We start from the raw sequence: 18,292 nt of genomic DNA on the forward strand, positions 1-18,292 counted from the left end.
AACATATAACAGGATGTAGTTCATACAGGCGCGCGTTTTATGGAACTATGCTTTAGGACAACCCCGTTTTTTTTTCTGTCTTTTCTTAAGTTCGTTTTCCTCATGAGTTTTTTTTTTTTTTTTTTTGTGGCAGGTCTAACCACGTTTTATTTTATTTTTTTTATCAAAACAACTTTACATTTCAATTATGAAACATCATGCAACCACCCGATACCGGGGTGCATTAACATGGACGTTCTAATAATAGCATGGACAGTATTTAATAGCCATGCTTTAATCTTTCATCCTTCTACCCCCCTCAGCTACCTTTCTGCCTATCTATTTACTTCTGTATCCATCTCTCCTCTCTATTAGCTTGTTTTGTTTTCTTATGGCTGAGTGTTTCTCTTTGCAGAAGACCAAAGAAACACAATTGAAAATAAAATAAAAATTAAATGTAAAGAATAAATAAATCAAGTATACAAAGATGAACATTTTTTTTCTTACAGATTTTTTTTATTACATTTTCACCCCAAACAAGGCACATTGCCACTTTGATGTAGGGGCTATTATCGGGAACATAAGCATCAGGGGTACTATGTAGGGAGTTGGGCAGCAAGATGTCGGTTCATGTTACACTTGAACTTCTGCATGTCAGTACAGTTGGGGAAGCAGGGACCCGGAAGGGAATTCCAAAGTCTAGCGGTTCTGGGGAAGAAACTACTCTTACATCTAGGGATCTCTACTGTGAAGGGTGGGATTTAGCTGCTTGTCGGGTTTGTCGGGGGTATTTACGTCGAGGGGGTACAAGTGCTTGCAGTTCGTCAGAGTATTCAAGCATAACAATGTACAACACTCTCTGTTTTCAATCATCTTATAGCTGATATACAAGTCGTAACATCTGGTGTTACCAGGGAATGAAAACTCCGTAGAATACAGAAAAGTGAAAAAAAAAAAATCTCTAAATCAAGCTGTCAATTTGAATAATAATTAGCATCATTGAATTCCCCTTAATTTGGATCCAAACTTAGATTCAACCATCACTGGAGTAAAAGCTAAATTGTATACAAATAAAAGTTGTGCATGATCTTATTAAAAGGCTTTGAAATTAGAATAGAATAGAATCAAATGTCTGCTTAACTGTTAACGTTTAAGTGAACATTGTTTTTGCTGTCAGTAATTTGAACTCTAGTTACCCGAGTGGAATCGCCAAAAAATATCATTAAATTCCTTGAAACTAATTTGAAGTTTTAATTGCTAACATATCGATTTCTATAGCAAACAAACGGTTTCATTATATATATATATATATATATATATATATATATATATATATATATATATATATATATATATATATACGGTTTATTTTTATTACCGTATCTTTCTGTTAAGTTACATTATTGTTTTGGCTACACGGCCGTTTTTTTTTTGTCCGTCTGTAGCGTCATCAGACTTTTACAGAAATGTTCGCTATTTTGGGATGAAAGAGTGGAAGAGTGAATGAGGTCGGGGGTGCGAGGAAGGTGGAAGAGGAAGAGAGGAAGGGAACATGGAGGGCAGGTGGGTGGGCGTTTGGTATGTCAATAATGTTTTAGTTTTGAGGTTTAAGGAACTTGTGGGGGAGGGTCTGGGAAGTTCATTTCTGGTGTGGCTGAGGGCATAGGGATACATGAGGGGAAAGGGAATATGTGGGATAGGGAGAAGGGGGGTTACTTTAAAATTCGAGACTTAGTGTAAAAGTTTTTAGCGTCGGGTTAGGGTTGTTGGTGAGATGATTTCTTGGTAAGTATGTCTTGACCTGTTGGGTGTTCGCTTATGTTTGGAGGCGGGGGGGGGCTATGATTCGGTTTATTTATTTTTAGTTTTTATTTTGTTGTTAATTGTTGGAGAGGGTCAGCTAGCGGTCGCAGCCACGGTACACACATACACACATACACACATATATACTTAAAAGAAACGGTCACGGGTACACATGTATGTGTACCCGTGACCAAACGGCCACCCACCTTCCAACTTTGTTCCCTTCCTCTCTTCCTCTTCCGCCCTCCTCGCAAACTCCCCTGACCTCATTCACTCTTCCACTCTTTCATCCCAAAATAGCGAACATTTCTGCAAAAGTCTGAGGACGCTACAGGCGGACAAAAAAAAAACGGCCGTGTAGCCGAAACAATAATGTAACTTAACAGAAAGATACGGTAATAAAAGATAAAACGCATATTTGCTCTACAACAGTATTGAGCACTTTCTTCAGTTTTTATTAATTACCATCTCCACTAAATATATATATATATATATATATATATATATCATTGCATACATTCGTACATACATTTATGTATGTACGAATGTATGTATGTATGTAATACTTCAAGCTGGTTTTGTAAATCATCTCAAATCACACAATCAAAGACAGGAACGCCGGTATTATGAGGAGACTTTTACAGCATATCTGGCAACGCTAAGTTGTCACATTTGTGGTCTAATATGCAAATCTAACTGGTCTGACACAGCATTCAAGGATTCACAATATTATCATGCGATCACCTTCACAGGACAGAAAGTTTTTATGCCACATATTTGGACTTTCATGTAGGACTAACGCTGGATTAAAAAGTCACCTACGTGCACACAGTCGCACAACACTTAACTGAAGAGATGGCAAATTTCTGTCAAGAAGTAGAAATCATATATATATATATATATATATATATATATATATATATATTATACTATTACACAAAAGGAACTTTGTGTGTGTACCTGTGGGTGTCCGTGGGTGAATTCGTTCCCTGTAGACTCGAAAATGGCTGGGCCGATTTTTATAAAATTTCACACGAAGGTACTTTATGTACCTGGTAGTGTTCCTAGATTGATTTTAAATCGAAATGTATTTGATAACTATCGATAATCGATAATCGAAATAATCGGATTGGAAGAAGGAACAGGCGATTTTGACTGAAGTTAACACTCGCACAGCCTGACATCAGAAGTGTATTTGAGAAGTTTTATTGCCACACAAGCCGAAAGGCCTGGCATATAATCAACAGTAGGTTCTTTGATATGACAGAGGCGTGTGCGAAATTAATTTTTCTGTTTAGAGCACAACTGACGCATGATACTTGACTTTTGCATTTTAAACTTTAATACAAGCCATTATGTATTAAAAATAATTTTATAAATTCAACAGTAGGTTCTCTACAGTGCAATATAGACACCGATGTATTGTCACCACGGGATGCACGTGAAGCTTCTTTCCAGCACGGCAATGGATCCCCGACTAGAGCAGGAAATCGACTGATTTGATTGCAAAATTGGGCGATTTCACTAATTTCGATGACGATAAAAATATGGAAGTGTGAAACATTCATTCAATCCCGGTCAACGTCGAGTCACCCCCTAGTATCATCCAAACACTACCGTGTTTGAATATATGATTAAGTGGAAATTTTAGTCATTTAGAATTCCTTTAAAGCTTCACTGCTCAGTCATTTTTCGACCAAATTTCAAACAATTATTAGTTTATAGATCAACTTCTCAGCAATATTGTAAAAAAAAAAATTCTATTTTCGTTAAGTAAAACAAAAGTTATGATGAATTTACTGGTGTTCAAAATCGTAAAATTCGTAAGGAGGTGAGAAACGGTTTTTATGACTGGTTTCCATAGCAACCACACCACTTGAGCGACTAGTGTTGCTACCAATTTACCGCTCTGATGAAAAGAGAAGTAACAAGTGAAACAGAGAGAATGAAAGAATGAAAGGGAGATAATTGGGGGGGATTTAAGTGAAAACAGAGAGTGTTGTACATTGTTATTACATATTTGTAAGTTATGTTTATGGGGGCAAAAATAAATGAAATTATACAAAGAACAAGTCAATTTACTAAAGCCTAGAAAAATCATGGATTACAATAGAAAAATGCGAGCATGAAAAGTAATATGGTTAAGCTTAAACATGGAAAAGGAAAGGACAAGATATTCCAGTAAAAAATATAATAAATTTATAACTTCAAACGTTTTTTTTATTTTTACAATGTAGTCACCACTTATCAAGACCCGAAAACCACTCGGGGATAAGGGTTATTGCGTGTACAGTACGTTAGTATTGGAGATTTGATAAAGTGTCTTACTTAAGGGGGCGGTTCATCAGAAATTTGTTTATGTTGGACTTGAAGACATCCAGGATGTAGTCAGGTGGGAAACAGGCAAACGGAACAGGGTTCCACGGGCGTATACTTCTAAGAAAGAAGTTTTTTTCATGGAATCTACGTTTTGGTTTTGGCACAGATAAAGAGTGGGTAAAATTTTTGACTGTGGTTTCAGCTAGACGGGTGTTTCTCGTGAAAGATTGGCAAGGGGGGCGATAGATTGGAGCTCAGACGAGCACTTGCTATGGAAATAACGATAAAACAAAGACAGGCTCGCTAAGTCTCTCCTGTGGGAGAGAGGTTGCAGGGAAGAGAAAAGGGTATCCCCCCCACTAAGCCACAAAGCCTATTTTGTACTCTGTCAAGGCAGGATAGGCTGTTTTTAACAGATCCTGCCCAGATATGGCAGCAGTATTCCATCCTTGGACGTACTTGGCTTTTATACAGATAGAGAATTGCATCAGCAGTGAAATACCTTTTGGAGCGGTAGAAGGATCCCACCATTTTCCCAGCGACCTCGGCAACTAACTGGATGTACGTGTTCCATTTCAGGTCAGGAGTAAAGGGCAAGCCCAGAAGCTTATCAAAACACGGAGCTTCCCTAGACAATAACCATCCATTTCAATTGATGCCAGATGAGGGTCAGAGCGTTGATGATGTAAAGATAGAAGCTTGGTTTTAGATGCATTAAAAGTAACTAGCAACCTCTTCCCCCACTGTACTACGCGCTCGAGATCAGAGGAGAGAGAATCAGAGAGAACTTTGTCATTTACGGCCTTTGATGTGTTGCCATAGATGGTCGTGTCATCAGCATAGATGTCAACGAATGATTTAAGTATGTGTTTTGGGAGATCATTGATGTAGACCATTTTAACCCTTATCCTCGAGTGGCCTCTTGGCCTTGATAAGTGGTGATGCCTACGTAAAAAAAAGACCAGGAAGAGAGTTGGGCCTAGGATGAATCTCTGAGGGACTCCAGCATTAATACTAAGGGCCTCTGATTTCTGCTCATCAACCACTACTTTTATGAGCCTATCAGAGAGAAATGATTTAATGATTGAGAAAACATTTCCAGTTATACCGTGGCTGGAAATCTTGTGAAGTAGGCTCTTATGCCATACCTTATCGAAGGCTTTTGGCATGTCAAGAGCAATTGCCCTGGAAAGGAAACCTTTGTCAAGAGATTCCTTAATCCTACGAGATATAACCGTTAGCACATGTGCTGTAGATCTTGCAGAACGGAAACCATATTGTGTGTCACTAAGATGGTTATTTCTGCTGAGGTGGTTGACTATTCTCTATTTAATATAGATTTCAGCAACTTACTCATGACACACAGGAGACTTATTGGTCTGTACTGAGAGGGAGATGACTTATCACCTGAATTCTTAAATGCATGGCATACTGATGAGGTTTATCAGCGTGTTGGAAAGCACTTCTCCTTAAGGCAACGCTTAAACAGTTTTGTAAGTATGGGGGCAAGTTCTGGTTGAAGTTTTTTCACCACAAAATTGGAATGCCGTCAGGGCCAGTTGCTTTACTGGAATCAAGGTTCTTGATTAGCTTGACGAATTCACGCACATATATTTGTATGCTGCATAGCGTGTTGTCTGTTATAGGAGGAAATACGGGGAGTTGATGGCCTCCGTCGCATGGGTTGAATTAGCTGCAAAGTTCTTGGCAAATAGTTTGGCCTAGTCTGATGCTCACGAGATGACCTCAGGTCCATTGATGATTGTTTGGATAGAACGCACGCTTCTGTTCAGGATCCTGTTTGCTATTTGCCAAAACTGGTGGGAACCAATCGCTGCTGAGCTACTTTGGATTTAACAGAGTGAGCATATAGCTCTCGTGCATTTTTTATTACTCTTTTACAGTGGTAGCTGATAGTCTTTAACACAGCTTTAGTCTCAGTACATCTATTACGTTGGTAGCTATGGAAAAAGTGACTTCTGTGCGCGATGGCAGCAGTACATTCTGACTATTAGGTTATTTGTGGGATTTTTGGATGGTATGAATCGGTCTATGCCTACAGTTAACCATTCGGCCAGGTCTGATGCTATGGAGGACACATCCATTTTAAACATGGAATGCAGAAGTAGATCAGATATAAATGTACGGAAGCTATCCCAGTCAGCCATAGAGTATCGATATACAGTACGGTGGAGGGGTACGTCTAGAGACCTATTGCATTTTGTTTTTATTTTAACTGATACAACCGAGTTGTCGGAAGATCCCAGAGAAGACAGAACGGAACATGAACATAGCTCAGATGAAGTTGTGAGAAAAATGTCTAGAAAGCTATCGTACTGACCGTTGCATCATTAAGAATTGATCATATAATGTTATGAATAAAATCTTAATGCTGCAATATTTTAAGTTATAAATTTGTTATACTCTTACTAGAATGTCCTATCCTTTTCTTTTTCATGTTTAAGCTTGATCATATAACTTTTCATGATCACATTTGTTTATTTTAATATATATATATATATATATATATATATATATATATATATATATATATATATATATATATATATATATATATATGCTGGAGCTGGAAAAAAATAATGGAAACAAGGTGCTTCCATTATTTTGTCCAGCCAGTCGAAAATTCCCTCGAATCCCAAGCCAACAGAGAAAAATGTATTTTTTGAAATATCGTTTTCCTGATGAGTGAGAAACAGCTGATACCCTGTGCAGTTATAGGTGGTCAACCTTCCCATGCCGTTTGCTCCCGTCTTCAACGTGGGGTAATTTTATTGCATACTGCCTGAATCATTCCTACCGGGGAATTCCGAGGAGGCTGCTCAGGTTATCTTTAATAGGTAAGAGTGATCCTCCTTATAAGTCGCTGACTTGAGTCTCCATCACCTTCTCTCCTTGTGTTACGTAGGGAAGGAAGTTAATAACACCCATGACTAGGACGTATTCAGACGCATGTTTGATGTGAATAGATTTAGTTAATTTTTTGTATTGCAAAAGTATATATATATATATATATATATATATATATAATTATTATAGTAAATAATATATATATATATATATATATATATATATATATATATATATATATATTATTTACTATAATGATTATTAGAAGATACCTACAGACACTAGTGTTTAATCGTTTCGGGAATCATTAGTGCAGGGTGTAACGATTAACATCGGTCGATAGATTCGAGCCCAGCAAGAGAAGCCATCCCTGTCTTCATTAGAAAAGGACCTAATCCATTCGGTCACCATAAACTGCGATAAATACTGTTGAAATTTAAACATTTATTTTAAATGTTTTTAACATCTGTCAGAGTAGTCTAATCATTATATGATGACCTGCATATATGAGATAATTTGACCGACTTTATTTCAACTGAAACGAGTTTCTGAAAGGGCTGACAATTATTTACTATAATAATTATATATATATATATATATATATATATAGAGAGAGAGAGAGAGAGAGAGAGAGAAAGAGAGAAAGAGAGAGAGAGAGAGAGAGACTCTCGTTGATTTCGACGTATGAGGTTCCCCCACAACAACTAAGTTGCTCAGAAATTCACACAGATGATTTGTTTTTAGTGGTGAATTATATTACTGGTAACCTTTGTCGGTGCAGATGACACAGTAGACCGTAGGTTTTTACATTAGAGTTTCATTCTCCTAGATGTATGTCTTAACCAAAACTGTGGGTACATCTCTCTCAGGGAATTAATGCGCTTCCAGATATCAACCTAGAAATTTCTTCGACTCGGCGCGGTACATACAGCGCCTAATCTTCCCAAGTGGTCACCCATCTGATACTGGCTAGTCTCAACGTTGCTTAATTTCGGTGATCTGGCGAGAACCGGTGTGTCAACGTGATTGTGCCATATATATAAATAAAGTAATATATATATATATATATATATATATATGTATATATATATATATATATATATACAACAATCGTGTTTTTCTTTGTTTTATTCTCACCCTCTTTCCACTCGTATTCGATCCAGATTTACATTATAATCACATCTAATTCATGCACACGCCTCATCTTATTCGTTCCGCCGACAAACCCTGAAGCAGAACTCTATTTATAGAACATTATTGAGAAAATAACTTAAACGAATTACCATTCGTGTGCGTATAAAATACTATCTGAAATACCCGCCAAGACCAGGTTTCTCTACTCTTTCTATCCTGAGTCTAAACTCAATTTGAAAACAAATGTGTTTTAATTTGAAATTTAACTCGAAAAAATTTGACCCACAGAATCACCCACTGAGCTCGGGTTAGAATGTTGGAATCAGGCAACTGTGAATTTACAAGACTAGTTAAATAAGAAAAATAGAAATACAAAATTAGTCTCTTCCTGCTAGCTGCATATTGTTTGTTCTTTAACTCTGTTTTTTTCCGTTTCTTCTCTAACTACGCGTTAAATATCATTACTGCTTGTGGTGATATTTGCGTTTGTCTGGAATGGGCTTTTCTCTCGTTTTATTCTTCCCTTTCTTTATTAGTTTTTCGTGTTTGTAAGGAGAGAGAGAGAAATAGCAGAAAGACAGAAAATTTACGTTTGTATAAAATAAGATGAGATAGCCAAACAACGTAGAATAAGAAAGGGTAAGTGAAATAGACAGATTAGTAAGAATTTGGCAAGTCGGCGATTTATTTGCAAACTAGCGGAGAGAAGTAAAATACGCTTAAATATCATCTAATTCATGCTCATTTCCTATTTATTATTACAGAGCCAATTCTCTATTGAATATTATACCTAATATATAATAATGATTTCAAACGTTTGTTTTTTTTTTAAATTACTTGGGTGCCATCAACTAAAATCGAAACCAAACATTTAGTGCTCCAGCAACGTTCCTTACCGTTTGAGCTATCGACAGATAGATAAGAAAGATTTAAAATTAGACCACTTCAAGCTATGAATGGATTGGAGCGATGTTTTGAATGTGTTTAACAACCGACGTCATTTGTTCATTTCTAGCTACCTCTACCTCATAATAATCAAAGAGATTAAATTGAAATAAAATACACATTGAAGTCAAGTTTGGTTTTTTCTTTTTGTCATCAAAAATTACTCATCTTTTTTTATCAACTCGTGATAGTTCTTTCCTATCCTACTAAAATAAAAATAGCTTTGAAACGAATTACATTCAAATCCATTATATGATTTTAATTTTAGAAAATGCCTAAATTTAAAGTATTTTAAGAAAAAAAATAAATTGAGGAAATCTTGCTTAATATCTACTAACAAGTCAGCCGACTCCTACCGTCCTAAATTAATTCGTAGAAAACTGCTCACTATCAATACAAAAGTCCATGAGATATTTTTGATCATCGGAAATTATATTAATACGTCCTATACGAATTTTGTCCACACTGGTGAAGCGCCATTTTCCCGTCATTTTTTACATTAGGTTATATATATATATATACATATATATATATATATATATATATATATATATATATATATATATATATATATATATAAAGTAAAAGATGGTCACACTTTTTGAAGACACTTTTTAAAAGTAAAATTTAATTGAGAAATTTTTGAAAACTTTGAAGTGTCGAACACAATGATAAAATCATTGTTTATTGCTTTTATTTTTGTAAGTCCTATATTTCGCTAATACATAGCCTCATCAGGGTCGAGAGTCCGGTTCGTGAGTTTCCTTTTCTTTTTCTTCATTTTGGTGTTATGGCGAAGAGACGAGAAATTAGGTGTTAGTCCGGACTAACACCAAAATGAAGAAAAAGAAATTCACGAATCGGACTTTCGACCCTGGTGATGCTATGTATTAGCAAAATATAGGACTTACAAAAAAAAAGCAATAAACAATGATTTTATCATTGTGTTCGGCACTTCAAAGTTTTCAAAAATTTCTCAATTATATATATATATATATATATATATATATATATATATATATATATATATATATATATATATATTTCATGATTTTCTTGGGGGTACAAACCTTTATTAAGGCAATCATGAAGAGAAGACGTATTCCTTCGGAATTCATTTTATATTTAAAAAATAAAAAGACCGAGGAGAAAAGGAAAATGGATAGCGACTAAAAAATAAAATTAGGGAAATAGAAAAAAAAATACAAAACGAGTCAATTGACATGTTTCGTCCTCACTCATCAAAATTGGAATCGAGGGATTTATTTTTTAGTAATTTGTTTTCCGTAATGATAAAATCTAAAAAAAAAAAAAAAACGGAAGCAAGAGCAATCGTATGGGGACGAATTTATATATATATAAATTATATATATATATATATATATATGTATATATATATGTATGTATATATATGTATATATATATGTATGTATATATATGTATATATGTATATATATGTATGTATATATATATATATATATGCATATATATATATATATATATATATATATATATATATATATATATATATATAATTACATAAGGCGTTCTGGCGTCTGTAGTGATCTGATGTAATTTTGTACAACCATATGCATAACATCAGTAATTATACTAATATATAATATATAAAAATTTAAATACAGAATAAATTACGTAGAAAAATAAATAATTTTTATATGCATAATTGCATCAAGTATATATAGCAAACTGTTATATTTTATAATAATCTATGAACTTTTTCTTATAACATTCATATAAATATATATATATATATATATACATATATATTCTATTTTATTTTTAAATGTAGAGCTAACATTAATATTATCATAATATTATCATAATAATAATTATCATAATAATGATGAATTTAATATTTATTTCAATAAGTAAATATTTAATTTATCCTTATTATAATTATTATGCTGCTTATAGATTATTATTAGTACTTTTACTTTATTATTTCCTTTTATTTGTTTTGATATTATAATTCATTATATATCTTCACTGCGATCATTTTTCTTCGTCTTCAAATCATTTTAATATTTCCTTTTTTGACATGTATTTTAATTCATTTCTATTATTTGTATTAATTATTATTTATTAATGTTATTTTTATATTTATTCTACCTTATTTTGTTTTTGTATATTATTATAATCATTATTGATATTATAGAGTGGTATCGCATAATATAAGGGTTTGTTTCTTATAATTATTGAATATATGCATTACATATTTATGTTTTTTTGCTATTATCGACTTTCTTTATTTTCGACTTATTTTAATATTTCATTATTTTATTTTTATTGTTATTCTTTATTCTTTATATTTCTGATATTTTATGTAATTTTATTATTTTTTTGTATTTATTGAATTAAATATTTAGATAGTAATATATTATTATTATTATTATCATTATTATTATTATTATTATTATTATTATTATTATTATTATTATTATTATTGGCTCGCAATGAGCTTTAACACAGGTCTTCAGAGATCTTTCCCTGAAAACAGCCTGTGGTGTTCCCTGAAAGCTGAGTGACAACAAGTCTCCGCAGGTGTCCAGTACTCTCCACCTCTTTCGATAACATTTGCAAATAAATTTGCATTATCGCAACAGCTGCTTGCCATTGATTTCTCATTGGTAACGGCTATTGGTTTTTCCTGGAATTTGAATGGAAATAAGCCTCCCCATGGTCCCAGTTCTCTTCGCACTTAATAGGCTGAGGTCTGGTCAGTTCATCGGTCTTTCCTTTTTTATTATTATTATTATTATTATTATTATTATTATTATTATTATTATTATTATTGATCTCATAGACGGAATGTTATATATTTTAATAATACGAGAAATTTATATTTTTCTTACTTGACTTCTATCTTTGTTGTAATAAGGGTTGGTGTAAAATATATCTTTTTTATCATCTATAATAAAAATATATCTTTTTTATCATCTATAATAAAAATATATCTTTTTTATCATCTATAATAAAAATATATCTTTTTTATCATCTATAATAAAAATATATCTTTTTTATCATCTATAATAAAAATATATCTTTTTTATCATCTATAATAAAAATATATCTTTTTTATCATCTATAATAAAAATATATCTTTTTTATCATCTATAATAAAAATATATCTTTTTTATCATCTATAATAAAAATATATCTTTTTTATCATCTATAATAAAAATATATCTTTTTTATCATCTATAATAAAAATATATCTTTTTTATCATCTATAATAAAAATATATCTTTTTTATCATCTATAATAAAAATATATCTTTTTTATCATCTATAATAAAAATATATCTTTTTTATCATCTATAATAAAAATATATCTTTTTATCATCTATAATAAAAATATATCTTTTTTATCATCTATAATAAAAATATATCTTTTTTATCATCTATAATAAAAATATATCTTTTTTATCATCTATAATAAAAATATATCTTTTTTATCATCTATAATAAAAATATATCTTTTTCATCATCTATAATAAAAATATATCTTTTTATCATCTATAATAAAAATATATCTTTTTTATCATCTATAATAAAAATATATCTTTTTTATCATCTATAATAAAAATATATCTTTTTTATCATCTATAATAAAAATATATCTTTTTTATCATCTATAATAAAAATATATCTTTTTCATCATCTATAATAAAAATATATCTTTTTATCATCTATAATAAAAATATATCTTTTTTATCATCTATAATAAAAATATATCTTTTTTATCATCTATAATAAAAAATATCATTTTCTATTATATATGATATAGAATACAAAATTAAATATTCCCAATCGTTTCAAAAACGATCGTACGACAATGTTTTGTATTCTGCATCGTTTTCAATATCGAAGTAAAATCGATTATATTCTACGAGTTTAAGAATTCCAATATTTAGTGTTTTTTATAAGTAACGATTAAGTGAGAAAAATCTTCAATTCAAACGAAATTAGTCCAGTTGTGCACATCGGTATCGCAATTGGCCTTTGACCGCAAGAGATGTAATCACTTTTCGGTTTTGGAGATAAGCGCCAACGAAGCCAGATAACGAGAAAGATCAGCGACATGGTGGCGGTTAGGGGACAAGGTCCGTCTGGCATATAAAGGTTTTTTTCATTACACTGCCGCCAAGTGTCGACATGGGTGACCGATACGCGTCTTCTGTCGTCGAGTTGACCCACCAATAAGGAAGCCAGAGGAATGTTTGCATTTACCCGAGAAAGTGACCTAAAAACAAGGCAGGTGGTAAGGCGCATCCGACGAAGACAATTATTGTGTTGTATTGCGTTAAGACTTAAAACAAAATAAGAAAAGGAATTGTTAAGGGCAAGCCACGGAGTCTATTTTGTACTCCGTCAAGGCAGAATAGGCTGTTTTTTTTGCAGCCCCCGCCCAGATGTGGCAGCAGTACTCCATCTTATTACCCGTGTTTTAAATTTTTTTTTGTTAAATACGTCTGGTATTATCCTAAACTAGCCTTTAAATAAGATGGCACAGATAGGGAGTGTGGAAAATTATTGACGGTGGTTTCAGCTAGTCGGGTGTTTTTTGAGAAAGATTGGCGAGGAGGGACCAGTGAATGGAGCTCAGACGAGCACCTGCCATGGACATAACGATAGAACAATGACAGGCTCGCTACGTCGCTTCTGTGGGAAAGAGGTTGCAGGGCAGAGAAAAGTTCCGCTTGCCTGTTTCCCTCCCGACTTCAACCTGGATGTCTTCAAGTCCAACACAAACAAATTCCTGATGAACCGCCCTCCCTCTAAGTAATGACACCTTACCAATTCTCCAATACCATTGCTACACTATCCCTTTGATTAAATATGTCTTGTTTTTATACACACGCTATGAGTTTTCATACAGGATATGATTAAAGAATTCTCTTTGAGAACAAGTTTTGTTCCCTGGAATCTGAGTAACAACAAAATACATATTGGAAAAATAACATATCTCCAAGTACTCTCCACCTCTTTCGATACCATTTGCCAATTGATTTGCGTTATCTTAACTGCCGTCTACCATTGATTTCTCGTTCGTAGTGGCCATAGGTCTTCACTGGAATTTGAGTTGCAATAATCCTCTCAAATGTCATAGTCCTGTTCACACTACTCCAGTGGGTGTCTCGTTAGTGCTTTCCCCTCTCAGTATTTCCATCTTCCTTAACCTTCGACTATTTGGTACGGTGCTAGTTGTACTGATATCAATTGGGGAGGGGGTGAGGTAAAGCAAGTAAGGGAAGAGAGGAATAGGTATCTTTGTTACCCATGTAGACTAGTTTCTGCACCCAAAGGTTTTCCTAAAGTTTTCAGTTGCTTTCGATATTACAGTTGTTGTTGTTGTTGTTGTTGTTGTTGTTGTTGTTGTTGTTGTTGTTGTTGTTGTTGTTGTTGTTTTAATTGAAACTATTTAATCTTGGAAAAGTATAAACAAATTCGTTTCAATTTGTTTATAATTGCAGATACGTTGTAAAAATCATATGACATGTAACGGTTCTTTTAAGCAAAAGTATGATTAAAATTTCAAACATGTGAAATAGAAAAAAGAAACTAATTTTAATGTAAGCCAATTGTTTAAAAAATAAAATAAAGAAAATATGGAAATCCTGAATCAGCCACTCTGATGAGTCGTAAACGATGAAACAAGTTTCAGTGGATAATTTTATTTTAAAAATAAGACATATGCCGCTCCCCATTTGAGGATACCAAACTGGTCCAAGGAAAAATTATTCCCAACTCGCATTTAGGTAAAAATGCACTTTCGTATAATGCATTCAAAAACTATCGCAAAAACAAATATATATATATATATATATATATATATATATATATATATATATATATATATATATGATTACTTCATTTAATCACATAAATTAATATACGAAGATATATTATGCATAAATTTTCCGTATTTACTTCAACAGTGCTCAATACATAGGTAGAGTGTGGTAGTAAGTTTTGGAAATTTATGTGGCAATTAAATTGACGAATTCTCACGTGAATGAAACGAAGAATATTCTGTGTAGCTTAATTGCCATATATATTTCATAACTTACTGTATATATATATATATATATATATATATATATATATATATATATATATATATATATATATATGTATATATATGTATATATATATATACAGTTTTGAAAATAATAAGCGGAAGTTTCTCGAGAACTCTTTCGGCTATCATCTCATCAAGAGAAAATCGATAGCGTACAAAATAATATTATGTCGAAAATAAAGAGTTCTAATGGTGAACTTATTGAATGTGCCAAAAGTACAGGGGTACTAAAATAAATTTATTAACGTTTAAAAACGATTAAAATATTGGCACAACAAGGGAAGAAAAAAAAAACGAGAGAAAAAATTCAAAGTCCCCCAAAGAGAAACAATACGTTGGATGTTTCTTTTTGCCGGCACAAAGAAGGTTGACGCACCGCAATAGAGACAGACTCCAAAATCTTTAAATGGTTTCTGGAGTCCGCTCTATGTAGCACCTCAAACCATTCTATTTTATATCTATCGGCACAGCAAGGGTTGTCAAACCAAATATATATATATATATATATATATATATATATATATATATATATATATATTAAGTTCTGCATGAGTACAAACTTCTTAAATAATATATTTATTATGTTACATATTGGATTTTAAAGTTAAATAGACGGAAAAGATATAAAATTAGTATATACAACTTGTTCTGACAAGTAAAAATGAAGTGAAATTAAGATCAAGAGTTCAATCCTGATATTAAAAGGTTATTATATTTTTGTCTGATTGAAAATACAGACTACACAGCAAGTAATAATAGATGGTCTGAAGCGGGTATTTGCTTTGTTTTCGTGTAAAGTATAAAATATAAAAATAATTCATCCTGAATTCCATTTATCATCGCCAACTACTGCCTGATGGGCGCAGATTACCATTAACTTTTCAAGTCTATATAATGTTCTTTGCACTTGCAGATTGATTCTAAGCTTGTATGGTTATTGAGACAGCATTTTCTTTAGAGCTCCTAACATTCCCAAAAATCACCCATCTAAATCAATAGTAACAACACTCGATGACAAATCGCAAAAAGCACGTTATGTTATTTAATATTAACAGAAGAATGAGAAATGAGATAGAAATTTAAAACAATAAAATCTTTGCAGTTAAATATTTGTATAATTCGGAAATAAAACAGCCAGAATTTAGTTTCAGCTAAATAAACAAAAATGTTTATCGAATTTAAAACAATATCAAGAATGATTGTGATGTAAGGCTTATATAATAACTAAGAAATAAACCAGTTTATCATATAATCACATCGTCAGTAAGACCGTGGCAGTTAATCAGCCTGGTTTATTCAACGGCTGCAGAAGATTTTATCCCTTTGGTCGATGGACGCATCTATAGACCAACTAGAGACGATGTAGGACATGAACAGAAATGTATGCAACTCCCAGGGGAGTCATAGACCTTTTAAATAAAGCTATATGAAAATATAACTTGGCGTTATGGCGTTCCCGTTGGAAAAATAATGTTTTAATTACAGAACTTACGTCAAGATGATAGCTAGGAAAGAAGAACAAATCAGTGTTGTATAGGCACATATTAAAAGATGGCGGAGACATATATAACGATAATGAGACAGTTATTTTACTGTTCTTATATTTCTTTTGGAAACTTCGTATTAACAGTTTTTAGATCACCGATAGAATGATAATGACATTTTAATATATTACATCATGACGACGACTGTGACAATTCTTGGAGGTTTCATATTAAATACGGACTGAGTGATGTATGATGCAGTTCTTAACACAGAGGAGAGGAGATACATAATCTTCGAAGGGTCACGAAATATTCATTATAAGATGATAAACACAATTGCCTTTCGTTCGTGATGAAGGATGACACAGACAACAGTTACAACATAATGATGACTTCTTTATTCATCTAATCGCCCTGTCAATGGAGTCAGGAATCCCGTTTGTATCTACATCGTTAATCTTCTACCTTTCGCCTCTAAGGGACTCTCCAACTGACTATGTCAACGCTTGGCTGATCAACTGACTGACTCTCTCTGGCTGACTCTACTCTCTACATTCGAACCCTCAGATCCTATATCGAGAAATATCCTTTGTCTATGACATCAGAAATGTGTTTTCAAACGTAACTAATTTCACGTGGCTTTTCATATGTTTGCCCAAACACACTCTTGACAAACAAAAGAATACTCAATTCTAATCTAACCTATTTTTAAACAATATAATTTAATTTGCATTGTTTATTCTTTTATTGACATATTTAATAGTCCGATTTCTAAACGAATCGGACAATCGACTTAATTTTTAACATTCCATTTGTTAACCTTGCCTACAGGGTTCGATTCTAGGCTTATCCTAATCTCATTTTCACTTATCTAATATTCTTCTTATTTATATGGAAAGGGGACAGCCTTTTTCCATGTAACAGCAGAACGTATATATATTATTCCTTAATTGGAATTCATTTTTTGAGATGAGCATTATATATATTAATTTATTTTTATTTCGGACTACTAGTCTCATCTTTATTAGTTGTTGTTTTTCATCTTTTATTGGTTTGTTTATTCACAACGGTTCGGCCAACTAATTCCTCTGGCCTTCGTCAGGTGGTAACCGCGACGGATAGGAACTTCGGATGGCAGTGATGGCTGAGAAAGCAGAACGTATGTTCCCCTTTTGTTTGGACTAAGCAGACAAAGATGTTATTTGTCGGCGTTAAAATGACAATCCGTCGTATGTTTATTGTCCCATTTGTCAACTGCATTGATAAGTGTACACTAGTGACTAGACAACACAATCAGCAATGTACACACATACATGTTAGAAACAAATGTATGTACACGTATATATACACCCGAGTATGCAACATCTTTTCCATGGTTAACTAGTGAAAAACAGGTCTGACTTACTTCTATGTAGGTCTCTATACATGCCTGTTATAGATTTTATCAGACACTAGACGAATACTCGTCTCTGGGAGGGTAAATCAGCATATAATGATACGAAATCTTATGTCTAGAATACTTATCCCAATTTTGATCCAAATCCCTCATATGATTTTAATTCTAGAAAATGCCTAAATTTAAGGTATTTTAAGAAGGAATTAAATTTGGGGAATTTTACTCAATTCGTATCTAATGCCGCTCGAACAAATCTGAAATA

The 18,292-nt window shown here is 32.6% G+C and overlaps 1 protein-coding gene across 1 annotated transcript in view; it reads right to left on the reverse strand.

Moving 5' to 3' along the window:
* LOC145276792 (uncharacterized) overlaps positions 1-18,292 on the reverse strand; it is a 421,446-nt gene that overhangs the window by 235,692 nt on the left and 167,462 nt on the right. The window lies entirely within an intron of this gene.

Source organism: Euprymna scolopes, chromosome 5 (assembly GCF_053919585.1).
Source record: "Euprymna scolopes isolate OS-2025 chromosome 5, ASM5391958v1, whole genome shotgun sequence".
NCBI lineage: Eukaryota > Metazoa > Mollusca > Cephalopoda > Sepiida > Sepiolidae > Euprymna > Euprymna scolopes.